Source organism: Triticum aestivum, chromosome 4A (genome assembly GCF_018294505.1).
Source record: "Triticum aestivum cultivar Chinese Spring chromosome 4A, IWGSC CS RefSeq v2.1, whole genome shotgun sequence".
NCBI lineage: Eukaryota > Viridiplantae > Streptophyta > Magnoliopsida > Poales > Poaceae > Triticum > Triticum aestivum.
The window spans coordinates 508,638,932-508,656,687 of NC_057803.1; the positions used below are offsets into that span (position 1 = coordinate 508,638,932).

Sequence of the window (17,756 nt, forward strand, 5' to 3'; positions counted from 1 at the left end):
ATTGGCAAAGCTCTAGCAAATGAACTACACGATCTTTTGTGCTAGTCTTAGGATTGGGTCTTGTCCATCACATCATTCTCCTAATGATGTGATCCCGTTATCAACGACATCCAATGTCCATAGCCAGGAAACCATGACTATCTGTTGATCACAACGAGCTAGTCAACTAGAGGCTCACTAGGGACATATTGTGGTCTATGTATTCACACGTGTATTACGATTTCCGGATAATACAGTTATAGCATGAATAAAAGACAATTATCATGAACAAGGAAATATAATAATAACACTTTTATTATTGCCTCTAGGGCATATTTCCAACAGCCCCAACTACCGTTCGAGCATCTGCGCCTGGCCTGAGGCCATGGTACTACCGCTTCGAAGGAGCGGTACTACCGCGCTGGTGGCCGGTAGTACCGCAAGGGCCTGTGGTACTACCGCTCCGAAGAGCAGTACTACTGCATGCCCCAGTTCAGCAACACTAGGAGTCCTTAATTTTGCAGAGACACGGAGAGACGGAGGATGCTCCAAAGAGCCAAAGGAAAGGTGGTGCAAAAAGGGACAGATGTGTACGTGTTGATTCCACCCAAACCTTTCCAATGTGGACCCCCTCTTAATAGTATAGCTTTCCTACGACTCAAATCCACCAAAAAGAAATGTAGAGAAACGACGTCTTCAATAGTCTTCGAGGGGCACCAAATTGTCCTGTGCCTAGACATGATATATCTGAGGTGCTCAATGCACACGATTAGTCCGCAAAAGCATTGTCATCAATCACCAAAACTACTAAGGAATAAATATGCTCTTACAACTTCCTTAGACCATGAGAGTATCATAGTCACTTCTTATCGTACGATGAACTTTGGGGTTGCTCAAACGTCATCTGTAACATGGTGATCATAAAGACAACTTAGAGGTTCATCGAAAAGTCTGACAAGGGACTAGATAGCTTGAGAGTGGGATTTTCTCATCCGATGATCGAGAGATATTATTAGGGCCCTCTTGGTGTGATGCCATCCGCCATCGTTTATCCAAAGACAGGTGACTATGTCATGGGGATGCCAGAACATGTCAATGAGAAAGAAGAACAAAACCGGTAACGAGGAGAACAGTATAGTGAGCATGTGTATGACTCAAGAGGATGCCGATATATCTCACTTCAGGTTTCTTAAAATATCATGACGCAAAGGGAATAACACATGATAACCAAAGGTTCAGTCAAATGTCATTCATGTACTCATAGGGATAGGTATGGACGTCCATGGTTCCGCTATCGGTCATTGAAGAAAGTTGTTTTGTTCATGTCTATGTTTTGCCGAAGCTACAGGGTCACAAGCTTAAGGTAATTACGATCTGCTAAGTGTTAGTAGGACAGGAGCAATGGGAATATATTTGTGAAACAATTGCATTAATATTCGATAGTTTCGAGAGGAACCGTAAGCGTTTCGGAGTCACCGAAAGGGTTTCGGGGTTTACCTGCTAACAGTGATAAATTATAGTATATAGACGAAAATAGTTTTTGGTGATGTTAAATTAATATTATAAGGCTCTAAATATAAAGAGCTTTGATATTTATTGAAGTATCAACGGACCTAAAAAGGCCAAGCGGTGGAGAGCTACTTGGTTCACTTGGGCCCAATAGGGGTCGTGGCCCCTTCCCCCCCTTGTGGAAGGAAGGGGCAAGCTGAATTGGAGGGGAAGCCCCCCTCCTCTTGGCCGGCCAAGGGGGCAAGACTTTCCCCCCTTGTGTGGCGGCTCCTCCTCTCCCTCCAACCTATATATACTAGAGGTTTTGGCATTTTCGACACACAAGTTTTGGAGCCTACTCTAGTTATTTAATTCTAGTTCTAGTTGATCATAGTTGATGTAATTAGAGCTAGACCTAGTCATCTGATCCTCATAATTAGAAGGCCAGTGTGGTTCTAATCTCCTCCCTCTAATTCTCCGGTGATGATAAGCTCTGAACGATGAAGCGCTCCCGGATCATGAAAACCTTACGCTTGCAATCTGTGGAGAGGTCGTGCTTTCGGTCTTAAGTTCGAGGGATTGGTCATCGATGGCTCGAGGGACTTTAAGAGTACTATCTACACCGACTCGTCTTCTTCCGCTGCAACTTGGAGTTGGTAACAATCCGATCCAAACCGTAATTGCATCTTCATAGTGTTCTTAGTTAATCGTTGTGCATTTTTTTTGTTTTCTACTATGTTTCCCAACAATGGTTGCGTGGACGGACAAATATGGAGTCAAAATGGACATGCCCGGATACTAACCGGGCGCGTCTGTGGACGTTTGAGAGGCCAAATTTTCCCAGTCCTAATGTAGATGCCTGATGTATACTATGCAACTTTATTCTTGTAAACTCTAATGGGACTCCAAGCATAGAGTTTTGTAGGGCAGTAGAAAATTTCCCTCAAGTGGATGATCTAAGGTTTATCAATCCGTGGGATCTGTAAGATGAAGATGGCCTCTCTCAAACATCCCTGCAATCAAATACAAGAAATCTCTTGTATCCCAACACACCCAATACAATGGTAAATTGTATAGGTGCACTAGTTCGGCGAAGGGATGGTGATACAAGTATAGTATGGATAGCAGATATAGGTTTTTGTAATCTAAAAATATAAAAACAACAAGGTAGCAAGTGATAAAAAAGATCACAAAACAGTATTGCAATGCTTGAAAACAAGGCCTAGGATTCATATTTTCACTAATGTAATCTCTCAATAGTGCTAACATAATTGAATCATATAACAATCCCTCAAGAATCACTCCAAAGTTTCTATCGGAGAACATAGGATGAAAACTTGTATCAACTTATATGCCTAGATTACCAAATGTCACCATGAGAATGCGCAAGTTGAATACCAAAACATACATCAAGTAACTCAACAGAACACTGATACGTCTCCGTCGTATCTATAGTTTTTGATTGTTTTATTCCAATATTCTACAACTTTTACATACTTTTGGCAACAACTTATATGATTTTCTTGGACTAACATATTGATCCAGTGCCCAGTGCTAGTTCCTGTTTGTTGCAAGTTTTTTATTCATAAATATCCATATCAGACGAAGTCCAAACGCGATAAAAATTTATGGAGAATTATTTTGGAATATATACGATTTTTGGGAAGCAGAATCAACACGAGATGATGCCCGAGGGGCCCACAAGCTCAAGGGCGCACCTTACAAGCTTGTGGCCACCCCGTAGGTTGGTTGGAGGTGTCCTCCAGCCGCAAGGAATCTTATATGCGGATAAAAATCATGTTAAAATTTCAGCCCAGTCGAAGTTACGTATCTCCGGGAATTTAAGAAACGGTGAAAGGCCAGAAAATAGGGTCATGAAACAGAAGAGAAACAAAGAGATAGATCCAATCTCGGAGGGGCTCCCGCCCCTCCTTCGCCATAGAGGCCATGGACCAGAGGGGAAACCCTCCCTCCATCTAAGGGGAGGTCAGGGAAGAAGAAGAAGTCTCCCGGTGACGCCGGAGTGCCGCCGGGGCAAGGATCGTGACGGTGATCTACACCAACAACCTTGCTACCGTCAATACCAGCTCTCTATCCCTCTCTATGCAGCGGTGTAACACCTCTTCTTCTCGTTGTAATCTCTACTTAAACATGGTGCTCAACGCTATATATTATTATCCAATGATATGTGGCTATCCTATGATGTTTGAGTATATTTGTTTTGTCCTATGGGTTGATTGATGATTGTGATTGGTTTGAGTTGTATGTTTTATTATTGGTGTTGTCCTATGGTGCTCTCCATGTCGCGCAAGCGTGATGGATCGCCATTGTAGGGTGTTGCAGTATGTTCATGATTCTCTTATAGTGGGTTACGTGAGTGATTGAAACACAAACCCGAGTAAGTGAGTTGTTGCGTATGGGAGTAAAGAGGACTTGATACTTAATGCTATGGTTGGGTTTCACCTTAATGATCTTTGGTAGTTGCGGATGCTTGCTAGAGTTCCAATCATAAGTGCATATGATCCAAGTAGAGAAAGTATGGTAGCTCATGCCTCTCCCTCATATAAAATTGCAATAATGATTACCGGTCTAGTTATCGATTGCCTAGGGACAAATAACTTTCTTGTGACAAAAACTCTCTACTAAAACTAACTTAATTGTTTCTTTATCTAAACAGCCCCTAGCTTTTATTTACATGTTCTTTATTATCTTGTAAACCTATCCCTTTACACCTACAAAGTACTTCTAGTTTCATACTTGTTCTAGGTAAAGCAAACATAAAGTGTGCGTAGAGTTGTATCGGTGATTGATAGAACTTGAGGGAATATATGTTCTACCTTTAGCTCCTCGTTGGGTTTGACACTCTTACTTATCGAGAAAGGCTACAATTGATCCCCTATACTTGTGGGTTATCAAACACCACATTGGCACCGCAGGTTATCAAGTGATCTCGAATCCAATATTCAATCCAACTTAACGAAACCTCACAGAGCAAGACTCAATTCATCATGACAAGGAGAGGGGAGAACACCATATGATCCAACTATATTAACAAAGCTCGCGGTACATCAAGTTCGTGCCAAATCAAGAACACGAGAGAGAGAGAGAGAGAGAGAGAGAGAGAGAGAGAGAGAGATCAAACACATAGCTACTAGTACATACCCTCAGCCCCGAGGGTGAACTACTACCTCCTCATCATGGTGGCCGCCAGGATGATGAAGATAACCTCCGGTGATGATTCCCCCCTCCGGCAGGGTGCCGGAAAAGGGCTCCAAATGAGATCGCTTCGGAACAGAGGCTTGCGGCGGCGGCAAGTAAGTTCTAGGTTAAGTTTCAAGGGTTTTAAATTTATAGTAATTTTTGGCGTCGGTCTCACGTCAGGGGGAGTACCGATGGGCCCACGAGCTCAGTAGGCGTGCCCTGGGAGGAGGACACACCCTCTGAGCTCATCGCTCCCCTCGACTTCGTCTGGTCCATCCCTGGTACTTGAGAGGTCTCTTTTGGTCCAAAAAAATATCACCGTAAAGTTTCATGGCATTTGGATTTCGTTTGGTATGGACTTTCTGAAAAGCCAAAAACATGCAGAAAACAACAACTAGCACTGGGCACTTGGTTAATAGGTTAGTTCCATAAAAAATCATACAAAAGTGCATTGAAACCATATAAAATGGTTGTAAACATGTCATGAATACTTTATGGATTATAGATATGTTGGAGACGTATCAATGCCCTTAGGAGGTTTGCAGGATATGTCAATGTGGATGCGGTGACAACTTTACTTTGCAGTTTGGTCCTCCAGCCTCCAGTCTGTCACGTTGGTGCGGCCTCTGCCCTTCAGTACCGACGTGGGGCTTATGAGATTGTTTTGGAGGTTGGGGTGTTGGATCCGTGAATCTTTCATCAACGACGACTTCAATGGTTTCTTCTTCAGGGCACTGGTCCAACAGGACCTTTGCCTTGATGACTTCTTGTCCACGATCAACAATGACCGACAGGCTTCAAAGATGGAGAGGCGGTGGAGGGGTGTAGTCGACGCGTTCGTGACGAAGAAGACAATCGGCCCCCAAGGGACCACAATGTATTTTTCTTTATTTTTCCAGGATATCTATACTATGGCTTGATCAATAGATTTGAGGCCTTCAGCAAACAATAAAATAAAAATAGGTCATTGATCCATGCATGGTGGCCATCATAGAGTATCTCAAAATAAAGGAAAATAATTTCATGTTTGAACCAAAGCTAAATTATCTTATTTCGGATGATGTACACATAAGGAAATAGTTGGTACCTGAAAGTATCATTCTTCTCCGAGCTCAAATGCACCTGTTGTGAATAGTAAAATTAAAAAAAATGGCAGTAAACATTGTTGAATGTTTTACATACGTGCAATTTTCCATGAAGAAAAAGAAGTGCTCTGAAAAACACAGTCGCTTCCCAAAATAGTTTTTTTTGAAGCATCGATATTGTTTTTTGAGCCGGAGCATTTATAAATGTTTTTCCTTCCTGAAAATACCCATCAATATTTGTTGTCAAAATAATTCATAGTTGTTTAACTTTCTTTCTATCTTTTTAATTTTACTGTTTACTAAGGAGCATTTGAGCCCGCGAGCAGATAGTCCGCCTCCCTTTGGAATGTGAATAATTAGCTACATGTCGCCGCTTTGTTACCAACTTGGTATGGCTACAATATAAAAATTGGTCTGGCTACACTATGAAAATGAAACGGTGTATGATCACAGCAATCCGGTTGAAATTTTGCCTTTGAAGCTACGGTACGTATCAAACCACACCGGCTGCAAGAGATAAACAAAAGAATCAATCAATCATGAGATTCCACGCTGGTTGAGCAGTTATGCGTGACACGAACCCACCCAAGGGAATTAAGCCAAAAGGAGACAAGACCACACGCATAATAAAAAGCTCATAGAGAAAGAGGTTTCACTTGCATTGCATGCAACCCCACCCCATGAGAAGAAGACGCCGCACCCCATTTCTCATCTCCCATCATTTCTCGGTAGATTAACTGGGGACCCTCCAAATGGCGACACCAAACCTTTTCCGAAAAGGATAGGAGAGAATGTGGAGGCAGTTCCATGAAACTTCGGGATGTGATTACGCAGCTGAAAATTGAGGGCTCACCTATTCATACCCACTATTGGTTTGTCTTTCTTCTAAAAAGGATGATATGTATTGGACTTTTGTTAGCTTTATGTCGGCGGAAACTCACAGGGGCACGCATGTGTGGATGCACACACCTGTTCAGCCGTGCCAGCCTTCCAATTGTCTCGCAATTTTGAAAGTCGTTGGATTCCGCGCGAGGGCAAATTAAGTTTTAAGTCTTAGTTTATGAGACATGCAATTTTGTCGTTGGTTCATACCAAGTTTCAGCAGTTGAAAATTATTATTTTTTAAATACATCGAAGTGAATTTAAAATGGGTCTTATTTGAAAGCCCTCGTCGCAAAAACACGAATACGCAAATAAAACTTAGTTTAAACTTTTGATTCAAAAGATATACAATAAAGATTAAAAATCAAGAGCCAAAAGAAAAATGGACTGCGTGCCACAAGCCCCCGTGTGATTTTTTTTTCGTTTCCATGATGTCTTAGTTTGTGTCTCCCTGATGCAAAGTGTGAGGATGGAGATAAAACTAGATACATGTGTGTTGCTAAAGTAAGCTTGAGCGTAAATCGCTAATTATGCGTACCGGTCAGGCTGCGCTCACCACTAAACCAAATGGGCGGTTCTCGTTCCCGCATGCTAGTAAAAGTTCTAAGAAATAAAGTAATAAGATTAAAAGCGTTACTGGGTGCATGCATGCACCGGCCCAGGCCCCGCATTCTCACCCCGCGTGGTAGTAAAAAATCTGCTAAATCTAGTAATACAATTAAGAGCGTTACTGCCGATCTACTATATCAAAAAACATGGTAGTAATTGAACTTAAGCCTCCTAGTAAAATCCCAGTGAACATGATAATAAAATTAAATGGTTACCATATGCATGCGTACTCAATTAGGCCATCCTTTTTAGTGCCTGGTTTACCAGCAAAAGTTCAATTTGCTATAAAAACTTTACTATTTACTGTCAAGACAAGTGGGCCTGGGAGATTTAATCTGTTACTATGGTTTACTACCGATTGTATTATACGTTACGATTATAATCAATCGTGGGTGTCCGGTCGGTTTGCTTGCTTGATTGGCTAGGGACTCTAGCGTGCGTAGGGTGGTTCATGTGGACAGGCAGCGCGTATATAAGGCAGAAGAATCTTTGAAGGCTACTCGAATGAAGATCAGTATGGCCGAAGAGCAAAGACTGGTACATAGAGGCCAGCCAATTGTTCACCGAGAGACAATGCTAGGTGAAGAAAGCAAAGTTTTTTGAATATTGAAGTTTGTCGGCACTCTCTCTCGCACTTTTCTATATTATTAGAAGGACACGCATATACCCTAGTAGGACACGCGTGCATACTACCATATGTAAAATAAGTGAAGGAAGGTTCCCGAACGACTCCCTCGCGGCTATAAAAGGAGACGTTGGGCTCAAGAACACAACACAAGATGGGAGAGCGCGAAGCACTCAGAGCATCGAGACCCTCCACCAGAGCATCATTTCCTTTGTAGTTTAGCCACCACCACTGCTAGTAGAATAGCCAAGAAGGCGCTTTGATCGCCAAGAGTTTGAAGGTAATTTCCTAGTTGTATGTAATCCCTTCGGGACCTCCCGAAAGGGAAAACCATATGTAAATTATGATGTGGAAATTATGTAGTTTCTTGGTCTCACTTATTATTTTTAATTATGAATTTATGGGAGAAGTTCTTATGCTAAGAATCCTATAGGAGAAACCTCTGCGTGTGTAGTTCTCTGTGTAGCCCAGAGTGGCGTTTGAATGAGAAACTTGTGGTCGTAGAGAAGTGTTCCCTTCGGTTGGAACTGCCTGGGAAGACGATAGAAATTTACCCCATAAATTTGCAATTAAAAACTACTAAGTGAACGTAACTAGCTACATCTGATACAACATAATGAAAAATATGGTGAGTACTGAGTAGGATGTTACACCACTGCGCACATCGACGTTCGAATTATTGGCCTCGCCAGTCCAGAATAGATCTTGTATCAAATAAATAATCAAGTTAGAACGTGAAGGTAATCATATTGAATTAAATATTACTGTAAATAGTGAAGTACTATTCCAAATAGTATACTGAATAGTAAACACTATTGTAAATAGTGCCCTACCTAGTAAATAGAAAATACTATTCAAGATAAAAAGCATACATGTCTATCACTTTCACCTAATCACATACTAATCTAGTCAAAATTTGATCTAATATTAATTAAGAAAAATTAATTCCCTATATTGTTGGTATCAGGTCCAGCGTTTAATCATTGAAAGGTTAAAATATTTAAACTTAGAAGTTAGCGCAGGTAAAGTAATAAATGCTAAGGAAAAATCTAAATATAAGGTGTAGAGGAGATCCCTCTGAAGAGCATATCTGGCATACATCTCATAGCCAGTTAAATACAGTCGTCGATTTGATATATAACTTTTACATATCTTTGGGAAAAAGACAAGATAATTTAGACCAAAAATTTGAAAGTTTATTCAAAGAATACCAAAAGCTTGCTGATAAGTATTCAGGGTTGAATAATAAAATTGATCTAGCTTTACGTAAGCTAGAGGAAGCAAAAGCTAGACAGAATACAATTTGCAAGAATAACGATTATATTAAAGAGGAAGTGTTATCAATAGGCCGCTACCTAAGTAAAGGCAAAGAGTCACTCCCACGCACTGAATCAAGACAAGATATACTTGAAATAAAAAAGTTGGTGCAAGAGGTTAAAACTTTGATTATCTCATAATTATATGACTGAATATACGCAAGCATTAAACGAAGTAGCAAAATACCTGTCACCTCCTGTCGGGTTCTCCGATCACGACTCCCCAAAAGAAGATTCCAAAGTAATAATAAGACAAAATAACACAATCATCCAACTATTAATTCAAGTATTAGATAAGCTAAAAAGTGTTCAAAGCAACAAAGAAATTGTGCTATCATCATCTGGAATAGTTGCCTCTACTAGAAATATTAATTCAGAAAAATGGACGTATCTAAAGGCTTCCTTAGAAGAGACAAAACTCTCTAATTAGTAAGGCAAGATTCAAGACCTCTAGCCATGAAGAATAGATTATCATGCAAAGGTGACAACATTGATAGTATTGAAGAAGTTATAGATATACAAAGAGATCTAGAAAGATATCAGAAAGATACCCTAAGAAAAATAAAACCACAACAAGTATATCACATGGGTATGTTTGAAAGTAAGAGTGGTCTATACAGAATACCTGGAGAAGTAGAATTAAGTGTGTCAACACATCCAGTAGATTTAACAATTGTAAGCAAAAATATTGAAAATGAATTAAAATATTGTGGTTATAAATATATTCATCAAGACATGTATATCATAGGAGTCAAAGGTATGACAAGGAAGAAATTAGGTGTGAAGGTTTTGATAACCTTATTCGATAGAAGATGGGAATCAGTAGACAAAGCAGCATTAGGATTTTTAGAAGGAGACATGAATGAAAATAGATTAATAACCTATAGAGCTCCAGACCTAATGATGCCCATAAAAGAATTTATTGAAAAAATGAGTTTTGGTTTCCAAACTAAAGGTTATGAAGATTTTAAAGGAACAAATTTGCTAGTAAGCATAGAATTTATAGGAAGGCTAACTAATAGAAGTAGGTCCAGATATAGAGTAAATGTGAATGACTTAATTGATAGTATGCAATCAAAAGGTATAAAGTTTATGAATCCTCTTAAAATTGGTTCTGAAGAAAGAGCTGGAGAAGAATGGAAGATAGGTGAATAAATAGAGAAAAAAGAATTAAAGCAACCTGAAAACTACATAAGCTATCAAAATTTTGAAGGAAGTAGCAGTATTCGATTTATGAACTATAAAGCTGCATCAATAGAAGACTCTGAATCTTTTATGTCAGAATCAGAAATTAATGATGATAAAAATAAAGGTGTATCTGAATGCATGAAAAAGGCTAATTTAGAGGATAAAATAATTCATTGGGAAAAGAAACTAAAGCATATTGAATGGGAATATAGTCATTGTATGACAAATGATTGGCCTAAAATAAGAGAAAGAGAACTATTTATTATTAGAGAAATTGCAAGGTTAAAGAAACTAAAAAATGATAAAAAGTTTGCCACTAGTAGTTCAACCATGGAAGATAAAATTATAGCATCTGCAGAAAGAAAAGCAAATGCTATTATTAATAAAAATGCTATCATTAATAATAATAATAAAGATAAGAATATTGTTCAAAATGAAGAAGTTGTTAGTGAAGAAGAGCAATGGGATATCAATAATAAGTTATTATTAGAAAGTTATGAGGAGGAGGAAGAATTAATAAAAGAAATGTGGTTAGAAGGTGAAATATATGATGATTCAGAACAAAATAGTGATTTCTATAACTCACTAGATGATGTGGGACTGCATAATTTAGACAATGCAATGGAAGCCATGGAAGTAGAAAATAGTGGTAAAAGAAGAAGAGGATATGGAGAATCGTCTGTAAAAAGAGAAGGAGAAAGAGAGAGACCTACGAGATCAGCTGGACAATGGCCTCCAGAAAAAGATGACTATCAACCTACGTATTTCCCTGGACAATATAGATATATGGGTACTAAAAGAAGAGATTTTGAAAAACCACTACAACTTCAAAATTATAAGAATGATGGCGCTATATTAAACCTAGCAGCTCATGATCCAATAGATTGGCCGAATATAATCAGCATATGGAAAGGTTTAATAGTGCAAAAATATATACAAAATCAGTATAATGTAGGCACTAAGGTAGAAGATATGTTAACATATCTTGAAACATTTTTAGGAGAATCTGTAAAAGTTCTATGGGAACAATGGGTAGAATCATGCCCTAGTCAATATGAAGAATTAAAAAGGCAGGAAGTAACCCTAATAACTTTGCGAATGTTATATCAAATATGATCATAGCAGAAGATCGGAAATTAGGACATACCTCATTGCAAAATGAAAAATTAAGAGAAATAGAAAAATTAACATTAACTAGCTAGAAAGCTATAAAAGATTTTTCCCAGCATTATTTGTATAATGCTACTACTGCTAAGCAAGGTTTTAATATAGGTGTTGTAGAAAGATATTTTAATAAGTTGCCCGATCCTCTAGGTTCCATAATATTTGAGGAGTATAAAAAATAAACAGGAGGAAATGTGGTAAATATATCCCAAGCCATAACATTTGTTTTCAACCAGCTAAGAAAGGTATGTACTAGCATTCAAGCACAAAGATCTATGAAGAAATTAGATTACAATTTTTGCAATAACATTGTCCAAATACCACTAACATATGGAGAAGAAAGGCATAGGAAAAAATATTATAAACCACAAAGGAGAGATAATAGAAATTTCAGAACAAAGAAAAGATATTTCTTAAGAAGGTCAGATAATAGAGCCCCATTCTTACATAAAAGGAATGTAAGAAGATATAATCCTAACAAAACCTATGATAAAGCATGCAGGTGTTTCATATGTAACTCTCCTGATCACCTAAGTAGAACTTGCCCTAATAAAGATCAGAAAAGGTACTCCAGTAAATATGAAGAACAAGAGAGAGTGTTAATTATAGATAGCGTAAATGAAAATATATTAGTATGTGATGATGAAATAAAAGACGACGAGTCAATATATTCAATTATAGAAACAGATGAAGTAGAAAATGAGGCTCTAGAATATGAATCAAGTGAAGATGAAATAGACCTAATAGATGAATTAGCCGGTTTAAAAATTGAAATGATGAACCAAGTACATTGTGAACATGATTGGATTAGAGGAAAAGGTGATTATAACATAAAATGTGCCTTCTGTATATATTACCCAAGCCAAGATAATAGGTTCGCATGTAGCTTGTGTTTAAAACAAGCATGTGTCTCATGTCTAAGAGCCAATAATCAAAAGTGGAGACAAGAGATAGAATTATAACCAGAAGAGCGAATATTATCCAGTAGGGTTAGAAATTTAGAAAATAGAATAAATAAGCTAGAAGCAGAGCTAGAAAAACTTAAAGATGAGTTAGAAGATAGTAAAGAGGAAAATAACAATGTTGCTAAAATCACGGAAATGAAAGAGCACATGGTAATAGTAAGGGATAAAAAAGGAGACAAGCTAATACAATTAAAAGATGCAATTACTAGTTTTGGGAATAAATATATTGTTCGATTACCATTCAAAGAAGTATTAGGAATAAGGATCCCAGTTAGGATTGTTCTTAAGCCAAATATTTCATATAAAATACTGGCACTATTAGATACTGGTTGCACTAAGAAAATCATCCATCATAAATATTTTATGAGATGTCCCAAAATAGTTGAAACTATAGATGATAATAAAGCTGAAGTATCTACCAATATGTCAGGAATAAGGAAGATACATAATCAGCTAGCATATAATATTGAAGCTTACATAAATGGCACAAAATATATAATAGATGAAATTACAATAAGAGATTTGTCAGTAATAAATGATGACATGATAATAGGGTTAAGATTTTTATAACAATCTTTACGAACCACAATCATACATGAAGAAGGGGTAACATTTATCCCTTATCAAGATAATGTTCCATACATATCTGAAGTGAGAAAACAAAGAAAGTCCTTACAAAATGTAGAAATATCTAATTTAGATGATGAATATGGCACAAGTCCACATCCCCTTGAATTCGGTAAAGACGAAGAACTTAGTGAGACCATAGAAGAATATCATATAGAAAATACATGTACAGAATACATTGGGTTACAATTATTTTCGCCAAATTGGTATAGAAATATAAAATCTAAAAAAGATATAGATAAGATTGTGCAAAGACTAGAAAGCATACAAATTATTGGAGAAATACCAATGAAACATTGGGATAAGAACTCTATAGTTTGCAAAATAAATATCATAAATCCAGATAATATAATTAGATCAGGACCAATAGAAGCTACTCCTAAAGATATCGAAGAATTCAAAATGCATATTGAAGAGTTATTAAAGTTAAAAGCTATAAGAGAAAGCAGAAGTCCTCATCGGTCTGCTACATTCATAGTTAGAAATCAAGCTGAAGAAGTAAGAGGTAAATCTAGAATGGTAATTAATTTTAAATGGCTTAATGATAATACAGTTGGTGATGCATACAATATACCTAATAAGGAGGAATGGATTAACAAAATACAAGGAAGTAAATATTTCTCAAAATTCGACTTAAAGGCAGGATTTTGGCAAGTAAAAATGGGTGAAGAATCTATTACTTGGACAACATTTACTTGTCCACAAGGCCATTATGAATGGCTAGTAATGCCATTAGGTCTAAAGAATGCGTCTGCATTACTTCAAAGAAAAATGCAAAATATATTTAATGAGAATCAAGCATTTATATTGATATGTAGATGATTTTTTAGTATTCTCAAAATCATACAAAGAGCATATAGCCCATCTTGAAGTGTTCTTTCGAAAGGTAGAACAAAATGGGCTCATACTATCCAAAAAGAAGATGGAAATTTGCAAAGAAAAAATAAATTTCCTTGGTCATGAAATAGGAGAAGGAAAGATATATCTACAAGAACATATTGCAAAGAAAATATTAGAGTTTCCTGATAATATGAGTGATAAAAAGGTTTTACAGTAGTTCTTAGGAATTGTAAACTATGCGCGAAACTATATAGATAACTTAGCAAAGCTAGCAGGACCTTTATATGCTAAATTAAAAAAAATGGTCGAAGATACTTCAATTCTGAAGATATAAAATTAGTAAAGGCCATCAAAGAAAAAGTCAAGAATTTAAAACCCCTAGAATTGCCTCTAGAAGACAATTATTTTATAATTGAAACAGATGCATCAAAGTAGGATGGGGTGCGATACTAAAACAAAAGCCCAATAAATAATTTCCAAAAGCAGATGAAAAAATATGCAGATATGCATCAGGAAGTTACAAATTAAAGACGGTAAATAATATTGATAGGGAAATCCTTGCAGTTGTAAGTGCAATAAATGCATTTAGGCTATATCTAGGATTTAAAGAATTTACAATGCGAACAGAATGTGAAGCTATATGTCAATAATACAATTAAATTAATAGTAAGAAAAGCTCAACCAGAAGATGGGTCTTATTTGAAGACATCATAGCTGGGAATGGTTATAAAGTTATTTTTGAGCACATTAAGGGGAAGGATAATGCCTTACCTGACATATTTTCTCGTGCATCAAATTTGCAGAAATGAGGAAATGACTATTCACCAACAGGGATGAATATCTCTTCTTTGGAGAAGAAAATAGGCTGAAAGTATTTCAGCTAAGTACATTCAGTTTCAAGCCAAAAACCCATATCAAGCTTGATGAAGCTCAAAGATGCATATTGGATAATTTTTTGTTCCAATATACTCTCAAGAGAGAGGAAAAGGATATTTTTTTTATCAATTCTCAATAGTTTGGCGGAATATTTTAATGAATTAAACAAAAATTTGCCAAAGCCAGAAAAGATTGAAATACCAAAAGGAGAAACACTATATCTTATATTTGATGGAAATAAACCAGGCATATATTTGGAATGGGAGAATATTATGATTGAAAAATTAGATGCAAAAAGAAAAGGACAAGATTTAACATTCAAAAGATATAATAATATAGATGATGCCTTACTTTGGGCAAGAAAGGTATTAGGACCAGATTATATCCATTTCTTGATCTATGTATTCACTGTCTAATGGGTCAAGCCCCTTTAGAAGGCATTCTTGATATGTCATATAGCCTAAAGTAAGGCATCATCTATATTATTATATCTTTTGAATGTTAAATCTTGTCCTTTTCTTTTTGCATCTAATTTTTCAATCATAATATTCTCCCATTCCAAATATATGCCTGGTTTATTTCCATCAAATATAAGATATAGTGTTTCTCCTTTTGGTATTTCAATCTTTTCTGGCTTTGGCAAATTTTTGTTTAATTCATTAAAATATTTCGCCAAACTATTGAGAATTGATAAAAAATATCCTTTTTCCTCTCTCTTGAGAGTATATTGGAACCAAAAATTATCCAATATGTATCTTTGAGCTTCATCAAGCTTGATATGGATTTTTGGCTTGAAACTGAATGTATTTGGCTGAAATACTTTCAACCTATTTTCTTCTCCAAAGAAGAGATATTCATCCCTGTTGGTGAATAGTCATTTCCTCATTTCTGCAAATTTGATGCACGAGAAAATATGTCAGGTAAGGCATTATCCTTCCCCTTAATATGCTCAAAAATAACTTTATAACCATTCCCAGCTATGGTGTCTTCAAATAAGACCCATCTTCTGGTTGAGATTTTCTTATTATTAATTTTATTGTAATATCGACATATAGCTTCACAGTCTGTTCGCGCTGTAAATTCTTTAAATCCTATATATAGCCTAAATGCATTTATTGCATTTACAACTGCAAGGATTTCCCTATCAATATTATTTACCATCTTTAATTTGTAACTTCCTGACGCATATCTGCATATTTTTTCATCTACTTTTAGAGAGTATTTATTGGGCTTTTGTTTTAGTATCGCACCCCATCCTACTTTAGATGCATTTGTCTCAATTATAAAATAATTGTCTTCTAGAGGCAATTCTAGGGGTTTTAAATTCTTGACCTTTTCCTTGATGGCCTTTACTAATTTTATATCTTCAGAATTGAAGTATTTTTGACCATTTTTCCTTAATTTAGCATATAAAGGTCCTGCTAGCTTTGCTAAGTTATCTATATAGTTTCGCGCATAGTTTACAATTCCTAAGATCTGCTGTAAAACCTTTTATCACTCATATTATCAGGAAACTCTAATATTTTCTTTGCAATATGTTCTTGTAGATATATCTTTCCTTCTCCTATTTCATGACCAAGGAAATTTATTTTTTCTTTGCAAATTTCCATCTTCTTTTTGGATAGTATGAGTCCATTTTGGTCTACCTTTCTAAAGAACACTTCAAGATGGGCTATATGCTCTTTGTATGATTTTGAGAATACTAACAAATCATCTACATATACCAATATAAATGCTTGATTCTCATTGAATATATTTTGCATATTTCTTTGAAATAGTGTAGGTGCATTCTTTAGACCTAATGGCATAACTAGCCATTCATAGTGGCCTTGTGGACAAGTAAATGTTGTCCAAGGAATAGATTCTTCAGCCATTTTTACTTGCCAAAATCTTGCGTTTAAGTCGAATTTAGAGAAATATTTATTTCCTTGTATTCTGTTAGTCCATTCCTCTAACTTCTTCAGCATGATTTCTAACTATAAAAGCAGTAGATCGATGAGGACTTCTACTTTCTCTTATAGCTTTTAACTTTAATAACTCTTCAATATGCATTTTGAACTCTTCAATATCTTTTGGAGTAGCTTCTATTGGTCCTGACTTAATTATATAATCTGGATTTATGATATTTATTTTGCAAACTATAGAGTTCTTATCCCAATGTTTCATTGGTATTTCTCCAATAATTTGTATGCTTTCTAGTCTTTGCACAATCTTATCTATATCTTTTTTAGATTTTATATCTCTATACCAATTTGGCGAAAATGATTGTAACCCAATGCATTCTATACATCTATTTTCTATATGGTATTCTTTTATGGTCTCACTAAGTTCTTCGTCTTTACAGAATTCAAGGGGATCTGGACTTGTGCCATATTCATCATCTAAATTAGATATTTCTACATTTTGTAAGGACTTTCTTTGTTTTCTCACTTCAGATATGTATGGAACATTATCTTGATAAGGGATAAATGTTACCCCTTCTTCATGTATGACTGTGGTACGTAAAGATTGTTGTAAAAATCTTAACCCTATTATCATGTCATTATTTATTACTGACAAATCTCTTATTGTAATTTCATCTATTATATATTTTGTGCCATTTATGAAAGCTTCAATATTATATGCTAGCTGATTATGTATCTTCTTTATTCCTAACATATCGATAGATACTTCAGCTTTATTATCATCTATAGTTTCAACTATTTCGGGACATCTCATAAAATATTTATCATGGATGATGTTCTTAGTGCAACCAGTATATAATAGTGCCAGTATTTTATATGAAATATTTGGCTTAAGAACAATCCTAACTGGGATCCTTCACTACTAGGGAAAAGCCTAGCAGCAGCGCGGGTTTTGGGCCTATTAGTAGCGTGGGGGCCGGCGCTACTAATAAGGCGCTACAGCTAAC

General features: G+C 36.3%; 1 long non-coding RNA gene across 1 annotated transcript; it reads left to right on the forward strand.

Annotated features, from left to right (window-relative positions):
• The first annotated feature begins 8,029 nt into the window (after positions 1-8,029).
• On the forward strand, positions 8,030-17,390 carry LOC123082159 (uncharacterized). The gene is made up of 2 exons (XR_006438961.1): positions 8,030-8,149; positions 17,190-17,390. It is a non-coding gene; the product is annotated as an uncharacterized lncRNA (long non-coding RNA).
• The last annotated feature ends 366 nt before the right edge of the window (positions 17,391-17,756 follow it).